Source organism: Doryrhamphus excisus, linkage group LG15 (genome assembly GCF_037039965.1).
Source record: "Doryrhamphus excisus strain RoL-2023G ecotype Guam linkage group LG15, RoL_Dexc_Guam_v1.1, whole genome shotgun sequence".
Taxonomy (NCBI): Eukaryota; Metazoa; Chordata; class Actinopteri; order Syngnathiformes; family Syngnathidae; genus Doryrhamphus; species Doryrhamphus excisus.
The window spans coordinates 16,435,884-16,455,000 of NC_136371.1; the positions used below are offsets into that span (position 1 = coordinate 16,435,884).

Here is a 19,117-nt window from a genome sequence, read left to right on the forward strand (position 1 = left end):
TAAGTGTCTACCCATGAAAATGACAAAAAAAGTCCCCAACTAATATTAGCATGCTAAGATTAGTTAATGATAGTGGCGCATATACATGTGTCTCCCCATGAAAATATAAAAATGCTAATATACTAATGTTACCATGCTAACAATGTTAACATTAGCATGTTTACATGGTTGGCCACTCGTCGTCTTTACCAGCGTAGACTTCGGTGGACGTAAATGCGGACGAGACAGCAAATTAGAATCAGATGACATTTCTAGCACAACCGATGCTACGATGCCAATGTTAGCATGCTAGCAATGCTAACATCAGCCTCACAGCATTTTACAAATGAGCATACTAATAGTTGGCTAACCTCTCCATGTGAAGGAGGAACGGCTCTACTCGATGTCCTCACATTGATTCTAAAAATTAGCTGCGCTTAAACACAACCACGAAGGGACTCGAACCCTCAATCTTCTGATCCGAAGTCAGACGCCTTATCCATTAGGCCACATGGCCCTCGGCCAGGGTGCAATAAGAGGGATTCTGAAAATCATCCACTCTTCAAAAACACAACCATGACCATGCTACAATATCAATGTTAGCATGCTCCCAATGCTAACATTAGCCTCGTAGCATTTTACAAATTAGCATACTAAGGTCAAGTTCCATGATGATCACATGAAAGCACATTTACAGACATGTACAACACGTCTGTAACGTCCCTCTAATGTACTCGTTCCTGATCCTATCCATCCTGGTCACTCCCAATAAGAACCTCATAAGTGTCTGCCCATGAAAATGACAAAAAAATGTCCCCAACTAATATTAGCATGCTAAGATTAGTTAATGATAGTGGCGCATATACATGTGTCTCCCCATGAAAATATAAAAATGCTAATATACTAATGTTACCATGCTAACAATGTTAACATTAGCATGTTTACATGGTTGGCCACTCGTCATCTTTACCAGCGTAGACTTCGGTGGACGTAAATGCGGACGAGACAGCAAATTAGAATCAGATGACATTTCTAGCACAACCGATGCTACGATGCCAATGTTAGCATGCTAGCAATGCTAACATCAGCCTCACAGCATTTTACAAATGAGCATACTAATAGTTGGCTAACCTCTCCATGTGAAGGAGGAACGGCTCTACTCGATGTCCTCACATTGATTCTAAAAATTAGCTGCGCTTAAACACAACCACGAAGGGACTCGAACCCTCAATCTTCTGATCCGAAGTCAGACGCCTTATCCATTAGGCCACATGGCCCTCGGCCAGGGTGCAATAAGAGGGATTCTGAAAATCATCCACTCTTCAAAAACACAACCATGACCATGCTACAATATCAATGTTAGCATGCTCCCAATGCTAACATTAGCCTCGTAGCATTTTACAAATTAGCATACTAAGGTCAAGTTCCATGATGATCACATGAAAGCACATTTACAGACATGTACAACACGTCTGTAACGTCCCTCTAATGTACTCGTTCCTGATCCTATCCATCCTGGTCACTCCCAATAAGAACCTCATAAGTGTCTGCCCATGAAAATGACAAAAAAATGTCCCCAACTAATATTAGCATGCTAAGATTAGTTAATGATAGTGGCGCATATGCATGTGTCTCCCCATGAAAATATAAAAATGCTAATATACTAATGTTACCATGCTAACAATGTTAACATTAGCATGTTTACATGGTTGGCCACTCGTCATCTTTACCAGCGTAGACTTCGGTGGACGTAAATGCGGACGAGACAGCAAATTAGAATCAGATGACATTTCTAAGAAAAGAATATCGGGACAAAGGAGACATAAAAGATCTTTTCCGCCATTTAAATTCCCATTATGCATTTTTCCTCCTCAGTATCTTTAGTGATCTTTGACATTTAAACACGGGCTGGGATTCGAACAGGCGCAGACGTCACTTTTGTATATCTCCACTTGTGATGTGTACTGTGGGGCCGACGCTTGGCATCGAACAACAACTATTTGTTCTTCACCGCTCACACACAAACTGGACAGCAGTGATTTCCAACCAGGAATTATCCGATATCATTTTTAAAAAAATTACATTTATTCATCATTTTCTGCCGCACGGTGGTCGAGTGGTTAGCGCGCAGGCCTCACAGCTAGGAGACCCGAGTTCAATTCCACTCTCTGCCATCTCTGTGTGGAGTTTGCATGTTCTCGCTAATTTTTGAAAGCAGTAAACGCCTCACATAGCAACTTAATACTCAAAGATGTACATACAAATATACAAACATGTCCCAATATGACTTTAAAATAATGTTTTAAAGTTTTTCAAAAGGGTATTACGTCTGAGCGACGCATTCATTGGGCCGCTGCAATTAAGTCACATTAACTTTTTTTTTAATTTCCATCTATTTCAAGTTTCCTCTTGTAAATTACAATTACAACTTTATTTAGTTTTGTTTCACACAATAGTACACATTTTTTAGGAGTATTTTTTCTTTAATATTGCCAAGAACATATTGCTCATGAACATAAAATTGTAACCTTTTTTCTTGTTAGCATACCACTTGTTTTTCTGTTAATAATTTCTGAAAGTCAAAATATTATGGGAAAAGAGTCATAATATTACAGAAAGGAAATGTACAAAGATTATTGAAGAAGAAAGTTTGAATATTAAATAAAAACAGCAGCAGAAATGGATAAAAGCCAAGGACGTACTAATATTACGCCTTTTCACTTATTCCAAGGCTTTTAAAAAAATATATATTTACTCTCTGACTGGCAAAAGTTTGGACACCCCTGAAGTGAAAGTGTCCTTGAGGACACATGGTGTCATCAAGCACTCTTTCTTGTCTGCTTGTTGTTCCGAGTCAAAAGCTTTGCTTCCATTTGCAACCCAGAATCTCCATTCTCCATGCTAGCAATGCTAACATCAGCCTCGTAGCATTTCACAAATTAGCATACTAATAGTCGGCTAACCTCTCCATGTGAAGGAGGAACAGTTCTACTCGGAGATCCTCACCCTGATTCTAAAAATCAGATGCTCTTAAAAACAACCACGAAGGGACTCGAACCCTCAATCTTCTGATCCGAAGTCAGACGCCTTATCCATTAGGCCACGTGGTCCACTGCAAGAGGTAGTTGGCTAAATCAGACACTCCAAAATAAACTCCTAAATAAACACAACCATGACCATGCTACTATGCCAATGTTAGCATGCTCACAATGCTAACATTAGCCTCATAGCATTTTAAAAAAAAATCTACTAAGGTCAAGGTCCATGATGACCACATGCGAGCACATTTACAGACATGTAATGTCCCTCTGATGTACTCATTCCTGATCCTATCCATCTTGGTCACTCCCAATGAGAACCTCATAAGTGTCACACATGTCTCAAATACAAATGAAGAACTCTGAAGACGAGTTCACAGGTAGATTCCTTCTACAAACCTTTTGAGGGTCCCAAAACCCCCCAAAGTAGTATTTGTGCTATTAAAGAAACTCAACCACGAAGGGACTCGAACCCTCAATCTTCTGATCCGAAGTCAGACGCCTTATCCATTAGGCCACGTGGTCCTCTGCCAGAGCTTTCACAAGTTGATTTCCTTTTTTTCTGATCAGATGCTCTTCAAAAACACAACCATGACAATGCCAGTATTAGCATGCTAGCAATGCTAACATCAGCTTCGTAACATTTTACAAATGAGCCTAGAGGCTAACCTCTCCATGTGATGGAGGAACCGCTCTACTCAGAGATCCTCACCTTAATTCTAAAAATCAGATGTTCTTAAACACAACCACGAAGGGACTCGAACCCTCAATCTTCTGATCCGAAGTCAGACGCCTTATCCATTAGGCCACGTGGTCCTCTGCTAGGAGCTTCACAGTTTGATTTGCTTTTTTTCTGATCAGACGCTCTTCAAAAACACAAACATGACCATGCTACTGTACCAATGTTAGCATGCTAGCAATGCTAACATCAACCTTGTAGCATTTTACAAATGAGCCAATGAAGAGGAGGCTAACCTCTCCATGTGAAGGAGGAACAGCTCTACTTGGAGTCTAAAAACCAGATGCTCTTAAACACAACCACGAAGGGACTCGAACCCTCAATCTTCTGATCCGAAGTCAGACGCCTTATCCATTAGGCCACGTGGTCCTCTGACAGAGGTTTCACAAGTTGATTTCTTTTTTTTCTGATCAGACGCTCTTCAAAAACACAGCCATGACAATGCTACGGTGCCAGTATTAGCATGCTAGCAATGCTAACATAAGCGTCGTAGCATTTTACAAACGAGCCAAGAGGCTAACCTCTCCATGTGAAGGAGGAAGAGCTCTACTCAGAGATCCTCACCCTGATTCTAAAAATCAGATGCTCTTAAACACAACCACGAAGGGACTCAAACCCTACTGACATGTAAAGTCCCTCTGATGTACGCATTCCTGATCCTATCCATCCTGGTCACTCCCAATGAGAACCTCATAAGTGTCACACATGTCTCACATACAAATGAAGAACTCTGAAGACGAGTTCACAGATAGATTCATTCTACAAACCTTTCGAGGGTCCCAAAACCCCTCAAAGTACGTTTTGTGCTATTAAAGAAACACAACCACGAAGGGACTCGAACCACTGTGCCACTGTGCCAATGTTAGCATGCTAACAATGCTAACATCAACCTTGTAGCATTTTACAAATGAGCCAATTAAGAGGAGGCTAACCTCTCCATGTGAAGGAGGAAGAGCTCTACTCAGAGATCCTCACCTTGATTCTAAAAACTAGATGCTCTTAAACGCAACCACGAAGGGACTCGAACCCTCAATCTTCTGATCCGAAGTCAGACGCCTTATCCATTAGGCCACGTGGTCCTCTGGCAGAGGTTTCACAAGTTGATTTCCTTTTTTTCTGATCAGACGCTCTTTGAAAACACAACCATGAAAAATGCTACTGTGCCAATGTTAGCATGCTAGCAATGCTAACATCAGTGTTGTAGCATTTTACAAATGAGCCAAGAGGCTAACCTCTCCATGTGAAGGAGGAACGGCTCTACTTGGAGATCCTCACCCTGATTCTAAAAATCTGATGCTCTTAAACACAACCACGAAGGGACTCGAACCCTCAATCTTCTGATCCGAAGTCAGACGCCTTATCCATTAGGCCACGTGGTCCTCCTCTGGTTGATTTCCTTTTTTGCTTGACTGAGGATACAAGGGATTCTGAAAATCAGACACAACCATGACCATGCTACTATGCCAATGTTAGCATGCTCACAATGCTAACAGTAGCCTCGTAGCATTTTACAAATTAGCATACTATGGTCAAGTTCCATGATGACCACATGCAAGCACATTTACAGACATGTACAAGACATGTAATGTCCCTCTGATGTACGCGTTCCTGATCCTATCCATCCTGGTCACTCCCAATGAGAACCTCATTAGTGTCACACATGTCTCACATACAAATGAAGAACTCGGTCCTCTGCTATAAGGTTCACAAGTTGATTCCCTTTTTTGCTTGACTGAGGATACGAGGGATTCTGAAAATCAGACACAACCATGACCATGCTACTATGCCAATGTTAGCATGCTCACAATGCTAACATTAGCCTCGTAGCATTTTACAAATTAGCATACTAAGGTCAAGTTCCATGATGCACATTTACAGACATGTACAAGACATGTAATGTCCCTCTGATGTACTCATTCCTGATCCTATCCATCCTGGTCACTCCCAATGAGAACCTCATAAGTGTCACACATGTCTCACATACAAATGAAGAACTGAAGACGAGTTCACAGGTAGATTCATTCTACAAACTTTTTGAGGGTCCCAAAACCCCCCCAAAGTAGTTTTTGTGCTATTAAAGAAACTCAACCACGAAGGGACTCGAACCCTCAATCTTCTGATCCGAAGTCAGACGCCTTATCCATTAGGCCACGTGGTCCTCTGACAGAGGTTTCACAAGTTGATTTCAGTTTTTTCTGATCAGACACTCTTCAAAAACACAACCATGAACATGCTAGTGTGCCAATGTTAGCATGCTAGCAATGCTAACATCAGTGTTGTAGCATTTTACAAATGAGCCAAGAGCCTAACCTCTCCATGTGAAGGAGGAACAGCTCTACTTGGAGATCCTCACCCTGATTCTAAAAATCTGATGCTCTTAAACACAACCACGAAGGGACTCGAACCCTCAATCTTCTGATCCGAAGTCAGACGCCTTATCCATTAGGCCACGTGGTCCTCCGGCACAGGTTTCCGAGGTTGATTTCCTTTTTTGCATGACTGAGGATACAAGGGATTCTGAAAATCAGACACAACCATGACCATGCTACTATGCCAATGTTAGCATGCTCACAATGCTAACATTAGCCTCGTAGCATTTTACAAATTAGCATACTATGGTCAAGTTCCATGATGACCACATGCAAGCACATTTACAGACATGTACAAGACATGTAATGTCCCTCTGATGTACGCGTTCCTGATCCTATCCATCCTGGTCACTCCCAATGAGAACCTCATTAGTGTCACACATGTCTCACATACAAATGAAGAACTCGGTCCTCTGCTATAAGGTTCACAAGTTGATTCCCTTTTTTGCTTGACTGAGGATACGAGGGATTCTGAAAATCAGACACTCTTAAATAAACACAACCATGACCATGCTACTATGCCAATGTTAGCATGCTCACAATGCTAACATTAGCCTCGTAGCATTTTACAAATCAGCATACTCAGGTCAAGTTCCATGATGCACATTTACAGACATGTACAAGACATGCAATGTCCCTCTAATGTACTCGTTCCTGATCCTATCCATCCTGGTCACTCCCAATGAGAACCTCATAAGTGTCACACATGTCTCACATACAAATGAAGAACTCTGAAGACGAGTTCACAGATAGATTCATCCTTTTCAAACTTTTTGAGGGTCCCAAAACCCCCCAAAGTAGTTTTTGTGCTATTAAAGAAACTCAACCACGAAGGGACTCAAACCCTCAATCTTCTGATCCGAAGTCCAAAGTCAGACGCCTTATCCATTAGGCCACGTAGTCCTCTGCCAGAGGTTTCACAAGTTGATTTCCTTTTTTTCAGACGCTCTTCAAAAACACAACCATGACCATGCTACTGTGCCAATGTTAGCATGCTAGCAATGCTAATATCGGCCTTGTAGCATTTTGCAAATGAGCATACTAAAAGGACGCTAACCTCTCCATGTGAAAGAGGAAGAGCTCTACTCGGAGATCACCTTGATTCTAAAAATCAGATGCTCTTAAACACAACCACGAAGGGACTCGAACCCTCAATCTTCTGATCCGAAGTCAGACGCCTTATCCATTAGGCCACGTGGTCCTCTGCCAGAGGTTTCACAGGTTGATTTCCTTTTTTTCGATCCAGAAAACACAAAAAACACAACCATGACAATGCTACTGTGCCAATGTTAGCATGCTAACAATGCTAACATCAGCATCGTAGCATTTTACAAATGAGCCAAGAGGCTAACCTCTCCATGTGAAGGAGGAACCGCTCTACTCGGACATCCTCATTTTGATTGTAAAAATCAGATGCTCTTAAACACAACCACGAAGGGACTCGAACCCTCAATCTTCTGATCCGAAGTCAGACGCCTTATCCATTAGGCCACGTGGTCCTCTGCCAGAGATTTCACAAGTTGATTTAGTTGATTATCATTCTAGCAATGCTAATATCAGTGGACGATACGAGGGATTCTGAAAATCAGACACTCTTCAAAAATACAACCATGACCATGCTACCATGCCAATGTTAGCATGCTAACAATGCTAACATTAGCCTCATAGCATCTTACAAATTAGCATACTAACTAAGAGTCTTCCATTTTTCATGATGCCTTTGCCATTTGGCCATGCAGTCCTTTAATAAAGGTCAAGTTCCATGATGACCATGTGCAAGCACATTTTTATACATCATCACCTCAACAAATGCTATTAAGGAAACTCAACCATGAAGGGACTCGAACCCTAAGAACCTAATAAGTGTCACACATGTCTCACATACAAATGAAGAACTCAAGTTGATTTCCTTTTTTTCCATTCAGATGCTCTTCAAAAACACAACCATGACCATGCCACTGTGCCAATGTTAGCATGCTAACAATGCTAACATCAACCTTGTAGCATTTTACAAATGAGCCAATTAAGAGGAGGCTAACCTCTCCATGTGAAGGAGGAAGAGCTCTACTCAGAGATCCTCACCTTGATTCTAAAAATCAGATGTTCTTAAACGCAACCACGAAGGGACTCGAACCCTCAATCTTCTGATCCGAAGTCAGACGCCTTATCCCTTAGGCCACGTGGTCCTCTGACAGAGGTTTCACAGGTTGATTTCCTTTTTTTCTTGACTGAGGATACAAGGGATTCTGAAAATCAGACACTCTTAAATAAACCATGCTACTATGCCAATGTTAGCATGCTCACAATGCTAACATTAGCCTCGTAGCATTTTACAAACTAAGGTCAAGTTCCATGATGACCACATGCAAGCACATTTACAGACATGTAAAGTCCCTCTGATGTACGCATTCCTGATCCTATCCATCCTGGTCACTCCCAATGAGAACCTCATAAGTGTCACACATACAAATGAAGAACTCTGAAGACGAGTTCACAGATAGATTCATTCTACAAACCTTTCGAGGGTCCCAAAACCCCCCAAAGTTTTTGTGCTATTAAAGAAACACAACCACGAAGGGACTCGAACCCTCAATCTTCTGATCCGAAGTCAGACGCCTTATCCATTAGGCCATGTGGTCCTCTGCCAGAGGTTTCACAAGTTGATTTCCTTTTTTTCTGATCAGACGCTCTTCAAAAACACAACCATGACAATGCTACGGTGCCAGTATTAGCATGCTAGCAATGCTAACATCAGCTTCGTAACATTTTACAAATGAGCCAAGAGGCTAACCTCTCCATGTGAAGGAGGAACAGCTCTACTTGGAGATCCTCACCTTAATTCTAAAAATCTGATGGTCTTAAACACAACCACGAAGGGACTCGAACCCTCAATCTTCTAATCCGAAGTCAGACGCCTTATCTATTAGGCCTTGAGGACACATGGTGTTATCAAGCACTCTTTCTTGTCTGCTTGTTGTTCCGAGTCAAAAGCTTTGCTTCCATTTGCAACCCAGAATCTCCATTCTCCATGCTAGCAATGCTAACATCAACCTCGTAGCATTTTACAAATTAGCATACTAATAGTCGGCTAACCTCTCCATGTGAAGGAGGAAGAGCTCTACTCGGAGATCCTCACCCTGATTCTAAAAATCAGATGCTCTTAAACACAACCACGAAGGGACTCGAACCCTCAATCTTCTGATCCGAAGTCAGACGCCTTATCCATTAGGCCACGTGGTCCTCTGCAAGAGGTAGTTGGCTAAATCAGACACTCCAAAATAAACTCCTAAATAAACACAACCATGACCATGCTACTATGCCAATGTTAGCATGCTCACAATGCTAACATTAGCCTCATAGCATTTTTAAAAAAAACCTACTAAGGTCAAGGTCCATGATGACGACATGCGAGCACATTTACAGACATGTAATGTCCCTCTGATGTACTCGTTCCTGATCCTATCCATCTTGGTCACTCCCAATGAGAACCTCATAAGTGTCACACATGTCTCAAATACAAATGAAGAACTCTGAAGACGAGTTCACAGGTAGATTCCTTCTACAAACCTTTTGAGGGTCCCAAAACCCCCCAAAGTAGTTTTTGTGCTATTAAAGAAACTCAACCACGAAGGGACTCGAACCCTCAATCTTCTGATCCGAAGTCAGACGCCTTATCCATTAGGCCACGTGGTCCTCTGCCAGAGCTTTCACAAGTTGATTTCCTTTTTTTCTGATCAGATGCTCTTCAAAAACACAACCATGACAATGCTACGGTGCCAGTATTAGCATGCTAGCAATGCTAACATCAGCTTCGTAACATTTTACAAATGAGCCAAGAGGCTAACCTCTCCATGTGATGGAGGAACCGCTCTACTTAGAGATCCTCACCTTAATTCTAAAAATCAGATGTTCTTAAACACAACCACGAAGGGACTCGAACCCTCAATCTTCTGATCCGAAGTCAGACGCCTTATCCATTAGGCCACGTGGTCCTCTGCTAGGAGCTTCACAGTTTGATTTGCTTTTTTGCTTTTCCATTGAAATTCAGACAGTCTTAAATAAACACAACCATGCCAATGTTAGCGTGCTAGCAATGCTAACATCAACCTCGTAGCATTTAACAATTTAGCATAATAACAGTAGGCTAACCTCTACATTGGGAAGGAGGAAGAGCTCTGCTCGGAGATCCTCACCCTGATTCTAAAAATCAGATGCTCTTAAAGACAACCACGAAGGGACTCGAACCCTCAATCTTCTGATCCGAAGTCAGACGCCTTATCCATTAGGCCACATGGTCCTCTGCAAGAGGTAGTTGGCTAAATCAGACACTCCAAAATAAACTCCTAAATAAACACAACCATGACCATGCTACTATGCCAATGTTAGCATGCTCACAATGCTAACATTAGCCTCATAGCATTTTACAAATTATCATACTAAGGTCAAGGTCCATGATGACCACATGCACGAGCACATTTACAAACATGTACAAGACATGTAATGTCCCTCTGATGTACGCGTTCCTGATCCTATCCATCTTGGTCACTCCCAATGAGAACCTCATAAGTGTCACACATGTCTCACATACAAATGAAGAACTCCGAAGACGAGTTCACAGATAGATTCATTCTACAAACCTTTTGAGGGTCCCAAAACCCCCCAAATTAGTTTTTGTGATATTTTAACTATTTTGTTGAAGCAAAAACTTGTATTGTCTGTTATTGAAAACCTTTGGTTTTGCCCTAACGTCCGTTTATGTCCAAGGACTTGGCTATCATCAGTTTCTTAGCATTTTACAAATTAGCATACTAACTAAGAGTCTTCCATTTTTCATGATGCCTTTGCCATTTGGCCATGCAGTCCTTTAATAAAGGTCAAGTTCTATGATGCAAGCACATTTTTATACATCATCCCTTCAACAAATGCTGTTAAGGAAACTCAACCACGAAGGGACTCGAACCCTCAATCTTCTGATCCGAAGTCAGACGCCTTATCCATTAGGCCACGTGGTCCTCTGGCAGAGGTTTCACAAGTTGATTTCCTTTTTTTCAGACGCTCTTCAAAAACACAACCATGACCATGCTACTGTGCCAATGTTAGCATGCTAGCAATGCTAATATCAGCCTTGTAGCATTTTGCAAATGAGCATACTAACCTCTTCATGTGAAGGAGGAATGTTTCTACTCGGAGATCCTCACCCTGATTCTAAAGACCAGATGCTCTTTAGTACAACCACGAAGGGACTCGAACCCTCAATCTTCTGATCCGAAGTCAGACGCCTTATCCATTAGGCCACGTGGTCCTCTGCTAGAGGTTTAGCAAGTTGATTTCTTTTGGTGCTTTTTCAATGAAATTCAGACACTTAAATAAACACAACCATGCCAATGTTAGCATGCTAGCAATGCTAATATCAGAGGACGATACGAGGGATTCTGAAAATCAGACACTCTTCAAAAACACAACCATGAACATGCTACCATGCCAATGTTAGCATGCTAACAATGCTAACATTAGCCTCATAGCATCTTACAAATTAGCATACTAACTAAGAGTCTTCCATTTTTCATGATGCCTTTGCCATTTGGCCATGCAGTCCTTTAATAAAGGTCAAGTTCCATGATGACCATGTGCAAGCACATTTTTATACATCATCACCTCAACAAATGCTATTAAGGAAACCCAACCGCGAAGGGACTCGTCCCTCTGATGTACGCGTTCCTGATCCTATCCATCCTGGTCACTCCCAATGAGAACCTCATAAGTGTCACACATGTCTCACATACAAATGAAGAACTCGGTCCTCTGCTATAAGGTTCACAAGTTGATTCCCTTTTTTGCATGACTGAGGATACGAGGGATTCTGAAAATCAGACACAACCATGACCATGCTACTATGCCAATGTTAGCCTCGTAGCATTTTACAAATTAGCATACTAAGGTTAAGTTCGATGATGCACATTTACAGACATGTACAAGACATGTAATGTCCCTCTGATCTACTCATTCCTGATCCTATCCATCCTGGTCACTCCCAATGAGAACCTCATAAGTGTCACACATGTCTCACATACAAATGAAGAACTGAAGACGAGTTCACAGATAGATTCATTCTACAAACTTTTTGAGGGTCCCAAAACCCCCCCAAAGTAGTTTTTGTGCTATTAAAGAAACTCAACCACGAAGGGACTCGAACCCTCAATCTTCTGATCCGAAGTCAGACGCCTTATTCATTAGGCCACGTGGTCCACTGCTAGGAGCTTCACAGTTTGATTTGCTTTTTTGCTTTTCCATAGAAATTCAGACAGTCTTAAATAAACACAACCATGCCAATGTTAGCGTGCTAGCAATGCTAACATCAACCTCGTAGCATTTAACAATTTAGCATAATAACAGTAGGCTAACCTCTCCATGTGAAGAAGGAAGAGCTCTACTCGGAGATCCTCACCCTGATTCTTAAAATCAGATGCTCTTAAACACAACCACGAAGGGACTCGAACCCTCAATCTTCTGATCCGAAGTCAGACGCCTTATCCATTATATCCACTTGGTCCACTGCAAGAGGTAGTTGGCTAAATCAGACACTCCAAAATAAACTCCTAAATAAACACAACCATGACCATGCTACTATGCCAATGTTAGCATGCTCACAATGCTAACATTAGCCTCATAGCATTTTTAAAAAAAATCTACTAAGGTCAAGGTCCATGATGACCACATTTACAGACATGTAATGTCCCTCTGACGTACTCATTCCTGATCCTATCCATCTTGGTCACTCCCAATGAGAACCTTATAAGTGTCACACATGTCTCACATACAAATGAAGAACTCTGAAGACGAGTTCACAGGTAGATTCATTCTACAAACCTTTTGAGGGTCCTAAAACCCCCCAAAGTAGTTTTTGTGCTATTAAAGAAACTCAACCACGAAGGGACTCGAACCCTCAATCTTCTGATCCGAAGTCAGACGCCTTATCCATTAGGCCACGTGGTCCTCTGCCAGAGCTTTCACAAGTTGATTTCCTTTTTTTCTGATCAGACGCTCTTCGAAAACACAACCATGACAATGCTACGGTGCCAGTATTAGCATGCTAGCAATGCTAACATCAGCTTCGTAACATTTTACAAATGAGCCAAGAGGCTAACCTCTCCATGTGAAGGAGGAACCGCTCTACTCAGAGATCCTCACCTTAATTCTAAAAATCTGATGTTCTTAAACACAACAACGAAGGGACTTGAACCTTCAATCTTCTAATCCGAAGTCAGACGCCTTATCCATTAGGCCACATGGTCCTCTGCCAGAGATTTCACAAGTTGATTTAGTTGATTAGCATGCTAGCAATGCTAATATCAGTGGACAATGCGAGGGATTCTGAAAATCAGACACTCTTCAAAAATACAACCATGAACATGCTACCATGCCAATGTTAGCATGCTAACAATGCTAACATTAGCCTCTTACAAATTAGCATACTAACTAAGAGTCTTCCATTTTTCATGATGCCTTTGCCATTTGGCCATGCAGTCCTTTAATAAAGGTCAAGTTCCATGATGACCATGTGCAAGCACATTTTTATACATCATCACTTCAACAAATGCTATTAAGGAAACTCAACCATGAAGGGACTCGAACCCTCAATCTTCTGATCCGAAGTCAGACGCCTTATCTATTAGGCCACATGGTCCACTGCCAGAGGTTTCACAAGTTGATTTCCTTTTTTTCTGATCAGATGCGCTTCAAAAACACAACCATGACAATGCGACTGTGGCAATGTTAGCATGTTAGCAATGCTAACATCAGCGTCGTAGCATTTTACAAATGAGCCGATTAAGAGGAGGCTAACCTCTCCATGTAAAGGAGGAACCGCTCTACTCAGAGATCCTCACCCTGATTCTAAAAATCAGATGCTCTTAAACACAACCACGAAGGGACTCGAACCCTCAATCTTCTGATCCGAAGTCAGACGCCTTATTCATTAGGCCACGTGGTCCTCTGGCAGAGGTTTCACAGGTTGATTTCCTTTTTTTCTGATCAGACGCTCTTCAAAAATACAAACATGACCATGCTACTGTGCCAATGTTAGCATGCTAACAATGCTAACATCAACCTTGTAGCATTTTACAAATGAGCCGATTAAGAGGAGGCTAACCTCTCCATGTGAAGGAGGAACAGCTCTACTCGGAGTCTAAAAATCAGATGCTCTTAAACACAACCACGAAGGGACTCGAACCCTCAATCTTCTGATCCGAAGTCAGACGCCTTATCCATTAGGCCACGTGGTCCTCTGACAGAGGTTTCACAGGTTGATTTCCTTTTTTTCTTGACTGAGGATACAAGGGATTCTGACAATCAGACACTCTTAAATAAACCATGCTACTATGCCAATGTTAGCATGCTCACAATGCTAACATTAGCCTCGTAGCATTTTACAAACTAAGGTCAAGTTCCATGATGACCACATGCAAGCACATTTACAGACATGTAAAGTCCCTCTGATGTACGCATTCCTGATCCTATCCATCCTGGTCACTCCCAATGAGAACCTCATAAGTGTCACACATGTCTCACATACAAATGAAGAACTCCGAAGACGAGTTCACAGATAGATTCATTCTACAAACCTTTTGAGAGTCCCAAAACCCCCCAAAGTAGTTTTTGTGCTATTAAAGAAACTCAACCACGAAGGGACTCGAACCCTCAATCTTCTGATCCGAAGTCAGACGCCTTATCCATTAGGCCACGTGGTCCTCTGGCAGAGGTTTCACAAGTTGATTTCCTTTTTTTTCTGATCAGACGCTCTTCGAAAACACAGCCATGACAATGCTACGGTGCCAGTATTAGCATGCTAGCAATGCTAACATAAGCGTCGTAGCATTTTACAAATGAGCCAAGAGGCTAACCTCTCCATGTGAAGGAGGAAGAGCTCTACTCAGAGATCCTCACCCTGATTCTAAAAATCAGATGCTCTTAAACACAACCACGAAGGGACTCGAACCCTCAATCTTCTGATCCGAAGTCAGACACCTTATCCATTAGGCCACGTGGTCCTCTGACAGAGGTTTCACAAGTTGATTTCCTTTTTTTCTGATCAGACGCTCTTCGAAAACACAGCCATGACAATGCTACGGTGCCAGTATTAGCATGCTAGCAATGCTAACATAAGCGTCGTAGCATTTTACAAACGAGCCAAGAGGCTAACCTCTCCATGTGAAGGAGGAAGAGCTCTACTCAGAGATCCTCACCCTGATTCTAAAAATCAGATGCTCTTAAACACAACCACGAAGGGACTCGAACCCTCAGTCTTCTGATCCGAAGTCAGACACCTTATCCATTAGGCCACGTGGTCCTCTGACAGAGGTTTCACAGGTTGATTTCCTTTTTTTCTTGACTGAGGATACAAGGGATTCTGAAAATCAGACACTCTTAAATAAACCATGCTACTATGCCAATGTTAGCATGCTCACAATGCTAACATTAGCCTCGTAGCATTTTACAAACTAAGGTCAAGTTCCATGATGACCACATGCAAGCACATTTACAGACATGTAAAGTCCCTCTGATGTACGCATTCCTGATCCTATCCATCCTGGTCACTCCCAATGAGAACCTCATAAGTGTCACACATGTCTCACATACAAATGAAGAACTGAAGACGAGTTCACAGATAGATTCATCCTACAAACTTTTTGAGGGTCCCAAAACCACCCCAAAGTAGTTTTTGTGCTATTAAAGAAACTCAACCACGAAGGGACTCGAACCCTCAATCTTCTGATCCGAAGTCTGACGCCTTATCCATTAGGCCACGTGGTCCTCTGGCAGAGGTTTCACAGGTTGATTGCCTTTTTTTCTGATCTGACGCTCTTCGAAAAGACAACCATGACCATGCTACGGTGCCAGTATTAGCATGCTAGCAATGCTAACATCAGCGTCGTAGCATTTTACAAATGAGCCAAGAGGCTAACCTCTCCATGTGAAGGAGGAAGAGCTCTACTTGGAGATCCTCACCCTGATTCTAAAAATCAGATGCTCTTAAACTCAACCACAAAGGAACTCAAACCCTCAATCTTCTGATCCGAAGTCAGGCGCCTTATCCATTAGGCCACGTGGTCCACTGCAAGAGGTAGTTGGCTAAATCAGACACTCCTAAATAAACTCCTAAATAAACACAACCATGACCATGCTACTATGCCAATGTTAGCATGCTCACAATGCTAACATTAGCCTCGTAGTATTTTACAAATGAGCCTATTAAGAGGAGGCTAACCTCTCCATGTGAAGGAGGAACAGCTCTACTCAGAGTCTAAAAATCAGATGCTCTTAAACACAACCACAAAGGGACTCGAACCCTCAATCTTCTGATCCGAAGTCAGACGCCTTATCCATTAGGCCACGTGGTCCTCTGGCAGAGGTTTCACAAGTTGATTTCCTTTTTTTCTGATCAGACGCTCTTTGAAAACACAACAATGAAAAATGCTACTGTGCCAATGTTAGCATGCTAGCAATGCTAACATCAGTGTTGTAGCATTTTACAAATGAGCCAAGAGGCTAACCTCTCCATGTGAAGGAGGAACGGCTCTACTTGGAGATCCTCACCCTGATTCTAAAAATCTGATGCTCTTAAACACAACCACGAAGGGACTCGAACCCTCAATCTTCTGATCCGAAGTCAGACGCCTTATCCATTAGGCCACGTGGTCCTCTGCCAGAGGTTTCACAGGTTGATTTCCTTTTTTGCTTGACTGAGGATACAAGGGATTCTGAAAATCAGACACAACCATGACCATGCTACTATGCCAATGTTAGCATGCTCACAATGCTAACATTAGCCTCGTAGCATTTTACAAATTAGCATACTATGGTCAAGTTCCATGATGACCACATGCAAGCACATTTACAGACATGTACAAGACATGTAATGTCCCTCTGATGTATGCGTTCCTGATCCTATCCATCCTGGTCACTCCCAATGAGAACCTCATAAGTGTCACACATGTCTCACATACAAATGAAGAACTCGGTCCTCTGCTATAAGGTTCACAAGTTGATTCCCTTTTTTGCTTGACTGAGGATACGAGGGATTCTGAAAATCAGACACAACCATGACCATGCTACTATGCTAATGTTAGCATGCCCACAATGCTAACATTAGCCTCGTAGCATTTTACAAATTAGCATACTAAGGTCAAGTTCCATGATGACCACATGCAAGCACATTTACAGACATGCACCAGACATGTACCCTCTGATGTACCCATTCCTGATCCTATCCATCCTGGTCACTCCCAATGAGAACCTCATAAGTTCACAGGTAGATTGATTCTACAAACCTTTTGAGGGTCCCAAAACCCCCCAAACTTGTTTTTGTGATGTTTTAACTATTTTATTGAGACAAAACTTGTATTGTCTGTTATTGAAACCCTTTGGTTTTGCCCAAAGGTTGAGTCCACCTGGCAGGTGAGCTTCCTGTCAGGAACTACACAACATTGTGATCTGCGACGCGTTTCATCACCGGGTGGGAATTTTGCCAAAAATCCGACAAGATGACAAAGGTTGTTAAACAAAAGCCTTGGCGGGTTCCGTGCCGCTCGGTGCCTGTCAAGCGTCGGGGCCGCTGTGACATTCATTAGCGCGCTTTTGACACCGGGGCCACCGTCAAACGACTGAAGGATAACGCAAACTCACACACGCTAAAATGCTCCACTCGTCAATATAATCAATGATTCTGCCTTTCAGCAAAATGACAGGGTTGAACTCTGCACACGGCAGCCATTTAATCATACTTGTGCTGCGTTCAGGTGGCCACGGCGACTACCTTCAAAAGCTCTTTAGTCAGCGCGTGGCAGACAGGCGACATATTGGAGTCCTCCATCATGGCGGGATGACTGGAAGGGATGTTTATGAAGGATGGTGGCGCTTGACAAAAGGCTGAACAATCACTCAGAGAACACCATGAGGTGGGGGTTTGGGGTTGGAAAGGAGACCTTCAAATGCCCTCCCAGAGGGGTGCCCGAACATTTGAAGTTCCGCAGGTCTTGGTTGTGTATTTAGTCAGTCAGTTCCTGACGCAGCAGGTATAATCTCCAAGAAGGACGGACTGTAATTAGTGTCCAAAATTCCAAGTATGTATGTATGTGTGTGTGTATGTATGTGTGTGTGTATGTATGTATGTGTGCGTGTACAGTGCATCCGGAAAGTATTCACAGCGCTTCACTTTTTCTACATTTTGTCATGTTACAGCCTCATTCCAAACTGTATTAAATTAATCTTTACCTCAAAATTCTACACAAAATACTCCATTATGACAATGTGAAAAAGGTTTTTTTGACATGTTTTGAATTTATTAAAAATAGAAAACAAAAAAATCACATTTACATAAGTATTCACAGCCTTTGCCATGAAGCTCAAAATTGAGCTCAGGTGCATCTTTTTTCCACTGATCATCCTTGAGATCTTTCTACAGCTTAATTGGAGTCCACCTGCAGTAAATTCAGTTGATTGGACATGATTTGGAAATATAATAACTGTCTATATAAGGTCCCACAGTTGACTGTGCATGTCAGAGCACAAACACAAAGCATGAAGTCAAAAGAACTGTCTGTAGACCTGCGAGACAGGATTGTCTTGAGGCACAAATCTGGGGAAGGATACAGAAACATTTCTGCTGCTTTGAAGGTCCCAATGAGCACAGTGGCCTCCATTATTCGTAAATGGAAGACGTTTGGAACCACCAGGACTCTTCCTAGAGCTGGCCGGCCTTCTAAACTGAGCGATCGGGGAAGAAGGGCCTTAGTCAGGGAGGTGACCAAGGCCCCGATGGTCACTCTGTCAGAGCTCCAGCGTTCCTCTGTGGAGAGAGGAGAGCCTTCCAGAAGGACAACCATCTCTGCAGCAATCCACTAATCAGGCCTGTATGGTAGAGTGGCCAGACGAAAGCCACTCCTTAGTAAAAGGAACATGGCAGCCCGTCTGGAATTTGCCAAAAAGCACCTGAA

The 19,117-nt window shown here is 42.4% G+C and overlaps 1 protein-coding gene and 31 non-coding genes across 32 annotated transcripts in view; all 32 read right to left on the reverse strand.

Annotated features, from left to right (window-relative positions):
* atp7b (ATPase copper transporting beta) overlaps window positions 1-19,117 on the reverse strand; it is a 205,825-nt gene that overhangs the window by 155,451 nt on the left and 31,257 nt on the right. The gene's annotated exons all lie outside the window — the stretch shown is intronic.
* On the reverse strand, window positions 424-496 carry trnar-ucg (transfer RNA arginine (anticodon UCG)). The gene has a single exon. It is a non-coding gene; the product is annotated as a tRNA-Arg (tRNA).
* trnar-ucg (transfer RNA arginine (anticodon UCG)) lies at window positions 1,184-1,256 on the reverse strand. Its single transcript has one exon. It is a non-coding gene; the product is annotated as a tRNA-Arg (tRNA).
* Window positions 3,017-3,089, reverse strand: trnar-ucg (transfer RNA arginine (anticodon UCG)). The gene has a single exon. It is a non-coding gene; the product is annotated as a tRNA-Arg (tRNA).
* trnar-ucg (transfer RNA arginine (anticodon UCG)) lies at window positions 3,470-3,542 on the reverse strand. The gene has a single exon. It is a non-coding gene; the product is annotated as a tRNA-Arg (tRNA).
* On the reverse strand, window positions 3,761-3,833 carry trnar-ucg (transfer RNA arginine (anticodon UCG)). Its single transcript has one exon. It is a non-coding gene; the product is annotated as a tRNA-Arg (tRNA).
* Window positions 4,053-4,125, reverse strand: trnar-ucg (transfer RNA arginine (anticodon UCG)). Its single transcript has one exon. It is a non-coding gene; the product is annotated as a tRNA-Arg (tRNA).
* Window positions 4,763-4,835, reverse strand: trnar-ucg (transfer RNA arginine (anticodon UCG)). Its single transcript has one exon. It is a non-coding gene; the product is annotated as a tRNA-Arg (tRNA).
* Window positions 5,063-5,135, reverse strand: trnar-ucg (transfer RNA arginine (anticodon UCG)). Its single transcript has one exon. It is a non-coding gene; the product is annotated as a tRNA-Arg (tRNA).
* Window positions 5,842-5,914, reverse strand: trnar-ucg (transfer RNA arginine (anticodon UCG)). Its single transcript has one exon. It is a non-coding gene; the product is annotated as a tRNA-Arg (tRNA).
* Window positions 6,141-6,213, reverse strand: trnar-ucg (transfer RNA arginine (anticodon UCG)). Its single transcript has one exon. It is a non-coding gene; the product is annotated as a tRNA-Arg (tRNA).
* Window positions 7,254-7,326, reverse strand: trnar-ucg (transfer RNA arginine (anticodon UCG)). Its single transcript has one exon. It is a non-coding gene; the product is annotated as a tRNA-Arg (tRNA).
* On the reverse strand, window positions 7,552-7,624 carry trnar-ucg (transfer RNA arginine (anticodon UCG)). The gene has a single exon. It is a non-coding gene; the product is annotated as a tRNA-Arg (tRNA).
* trnar-ucg (transfer RNA arginine (anticodon UCG)) lies at window positions 8,239-8,311 on the reverse strand. Its single transcript has one exon. It is a non-coding gene; the product is annotated as a tRNA-Arg (tRNA).
* Window positions 8,692-8,764, reverse strand: trnaq-uug (transfer RNA glutamine (anticodon UUG)). Its single transcript has one exon. It is a non-coding gene; the product is annotated as a tRNA-Arg (tRNA).
* Window positions 9,293-9,365, reverse strand: trnar-ucg (transfer RNA arginine (anticodon UCG)). Its single transcript has one exon. It is a non-coding gene; the product is annotated as a tRNA-Arg (tRNA).
* trnar-ucg (transfer RNA arginine (anticodon UCG)) lies at window positions 9,746-9,818 on the reverse strand. The gene has a single exon. It is a non-coding gene; the product is annotated as a tRNA-Arg (tRNA).
* On the reverse strand, window positions 10,045-10,117 carry trnar-ucg (transfer RNA arginine (anticodon UCG)). Its single transcript has one exon. It is a non-coding gene; the product is annotated as a tRNA-Arg (tRNA).
* Window positions 10,350-10,422, reverse strand: trnar-ucg (transfer RNA arginine (anticodon UCG)). Its single transcript has one exon. It is a non-coding gene; the product is annotated as a tRNA-Arg (tRNA).
* Window positions 11,065-11,137, reverse strand: trnar-ucg (transfer RNA arginine (anticodon UCG)). The gene has a single exon. It is a non-coding gene; the product is annotated as a tRNA-Arg (tRNA).
* trnar-ucg (transfer RNA arginine (anticodon UCG)) lies at window positions 11,355-11,427 on the reverse strand. Its single transcript has one exon. It is a non-coding gene; the product is annotated as a tRNA-Arg (tRNA).
* Window positions 12,298-12,370, reverse strand: trnar-ucg (transfer RNA arginine (anticodon UCG)). Its single transcript has one exon. It is a non-coding gene; the product is annotated as a tRNA-Arg (tRNA).
* Window positions 13,046-13,118, reverse strand: trnar-ucg (transfer RNA arginine (anticodon UCG)). The gene has a single exon. It is a non-coding gene; the product is annotated as a tRNA-Arg (tRNA).
* trnar-ucg (transfer RNA arginine (anticodon UCG)) lies at window positions 13,737-13,809 on the reverse strand. Its single transcript has one exon. It is a non-coding gene; the product is annotated as a tRNA-Arg (tRNA).
* Window positions 14,043-14,115, reverse strand: trnar-ucg (transfer RNA arginine (anticodon UCG)). Its single transcript has one exon. It is a non-coding gene; the product is annotated as a tRNA-Arg (tRNA).
* On the reverse strand, window positions 14,335-14,407 carry trnar-ucg (transfer RNA arginine (anticodon UCG)). The gene has a single exon. It is a non-coding gene; the product is annotated as a tRNA-Arg (tRNA).
* Window positions 14,800-14,872, reverse strand: trnar-ucg (transfer RNA arginine (anticodon UCG)). Its single transcript has one exon. It is a non-coding gene; the product is annotated as a tRNA-Arg (tRNA).
* Window positions 15,100-15,172, reverse strand: trnar-ucg (transfer RNA arginine (anticodon UCG)). Its single transcript has one exon. It is a non-coding gene; the product is annotated as a tRNA-Arg (tRNA).
* On the reverse strand, window positions 15,399-15,471 carry trnar-ucg (transfer RNA arginine (anticodon UCG)). The gene has a single exon. It is a non-coding gene; the product is annotated as a tRNA-Arg (tRNA).
* trnar-ucg (transfer RNA arginine (anticodon UCG)) lies at window positions 15,863-15,935 on the reverse strand. The gene has a single exon. It is a non-coding gene; the product is annotated as a tRNA-Arg (tRNA).
* Window positions 16,450-16,522, reverse strand: trnar-ucg (transfer RNA arginine (anticodon UCG)). Its single transcript has one exon. It is a non-coding gene; the product is annotated as a tRNA-Arg (tRNA).
* trnar-ucg (transfer RNA arginine (anticodon UCG)) lies at window positions 16,750-16,822 on the reverse strand. The gene has a single exon. It is a non-coding gene; the product is annotated as a tRNA-Arg (tRNA).